The 2,015-nt window shown below is 45.1% G+C and overlaps 1 protein-coding gene across 11 annotated transcripts in view; it reads right to left on the reverse strand.

The window, feature by feature from the left end:
* Positions 1–2,015, reverse strand: part of ZZZ3 (zinc finger ZZ-type containing 3) — a 122,487-nt gene that overhangs the window by 56,378 nt on the left and 64,094 nt on the right. The gene's annotated exons all lie outside the window — the stretch shown is intronic.

Below are 2,015 nucleotides of genomic sequence, written 5' to 3' on the forward strand. Positions count from 1 at the left end.
TTTTTAAAAATTGAATTTAAGGAAAAACGGGATGGGAGATGGGGATATTCAAAGGGAAGGGCTACACAGAGAAAAAAGGGCCTTGGAGACAGGTTCAGGGGGTCAGCCCGGGGTCCCTTAGAGGTTAGGGGGGGGAAAGGGAATGTCAAGGGTGTGCTCCTTGGAGAAAGAGAGTGCACTGGGTCCTTTTGTCCTGAGCATATTTATCTCTTTCTTGCAGATGGAAATCTTAGGGGAGTTCTCAGGGGAGGGTCTTAATAGAATATTCATCATCTTTCCAGGTGTGCTCTTTCAGGGTCATGGTCTCCACTGATTGGTGTCAGGGCAGGGGATCATTAGTCAATGTAGCTCGTCTTGAGGCAGCCACAACATCACCCATCTGGTTTTGTTGCTTTTCTGGGAATGGAGTTGAAATACAACTGAGGCCTAGATGTTATCTTTAGGGAGGAAAAGATTCCAAAACCGCCTGACTAGAGAAATGAAAGATCAGGGGTCCAAATCACATGACCAGTGATTTGCTAGGGGAAAACAGGTTACCCTGGGGGTGAGGTTCTTATTTTCTCAGCTTTGCCCCTTGGTGAGTTTCTGTACCTGTCCCATCGTCCTTGCTCTGGGGGTCTAACAAGAACAAAATCCAGATGTTCAACAATATATTTACAATATCCACCAGATAAATATTACTAGACATGTGAAAACTAAATCACAACACTACAGAGATTTCTGCCTCCCGAGAGAGCCCTGAACAAATTACTCCCTCTCCTCTCACTTTACAAATCTCCCTGTTAAAATCATAGATTAAAGAGACAAATAGGCCCTGGCCAATTTTGCTCAGTGGATAGAGCAATAGCCTTCAGACTGAAGGTCCCAGGTTCGATTCTGGTCCAGGGCATATGCCCAGATTGCAGGCTCGATCCCCAATAGGGGGCATGCAAGAGGGAGCCGATCAATGATTTTCTCTCATCATTGATGTTTCTATCTCTCTCTCCTCCCTTCCTCTCCGAAATCAATAAATATACATTAAAAAAAATAAATAAATAAAGAGCCCTAACCGGTTTGGCTCAGTGGATAGAGCGTCGGCCTGCGGACTGAAAGGTCCCAGGTTTGATTCTGGTCAAAGGCATGTACCTGGGTTGCGGGCACATCCCCAATAGGGTGTGTGGGAGGCAGCTGATCGATGTTTCTCTCTCATCGATGTTTCTAACTCTCTATCCCTCTCCCTTCCGCTCTGTAAAAAATCAATAAAATATTTTTTTAAAATAAAAATTAAAAATTAAAAAATAAAGAGACAAATAGAAGCAGATAAAACAGGGATTAACAGACCCCCACAGGCAAGAGGGAGGGAAGGAGGAAAGGAAGGAATGAGGGAGGAAGGGAAGGAGGAGGGGACGTAGGTAGGTAGGTAGGTAGGTAGGTAGGTAGGTCATGGTCTCCACTGATTGCTTGGTGTCAGGGCAGCGGGTCATTAGTCAATGTAGCTAGCTGGTCCTGACAACAGGGAGGGAAGGAGGGAGGGGTATAAAGGTCACAAGACAGATCTTCCCATTAATTACTATATATTATATCTGATAACATGAATCATCACAGAAATAGTGGATGTGGTATACCGTCTGCTTCAGAAATGGGTAAAAATACATTTTGAGACTACTATAAAACTTATGAAATAAATTTCCTAATGCTAAAGCTTCCATTAAGTCTCAAATAAATGGTAATTGCTTTAGATGAGTTTTATTGTTAATGAATACTTATTATCTATTCTATATAATAAAAGGTTAATATGCAAATCGACCAAACGGCGGAACAACCAGTCGCTATGACGCGCACTGACGACCAGGAAGCAGAGACTCAATGCAGGAGCTGCCCCCTGGTGGTCAGTGCACGCCCAAAGGGGGAGTGCCACTCAGCCAGAAGCTGGGCTCACGTCTAGCGAGCGCAGCAGCAGTGGCAGGAGCCTCTCCCACCTCCGTGGCAGCACTAAAGATGTCCAACTGACCGGCTTAGGCCCACTCCTGGGGAGC

This window comes from Myotis lucifugus, unplaced genomic scaffold (genome assembly GCF_000147115.1).
Source record: "Myotis lucifugus unplaced genomic scaffold, Myoluc2.0 scaffold_25, whole genome shotgun sequence".
Lineage (NCBI taxonomy): Eukaryota > Metazoa > Chordata > Mammalia > Chiroptera > Vespertilionidae > Myotis > Myotis lucifugus.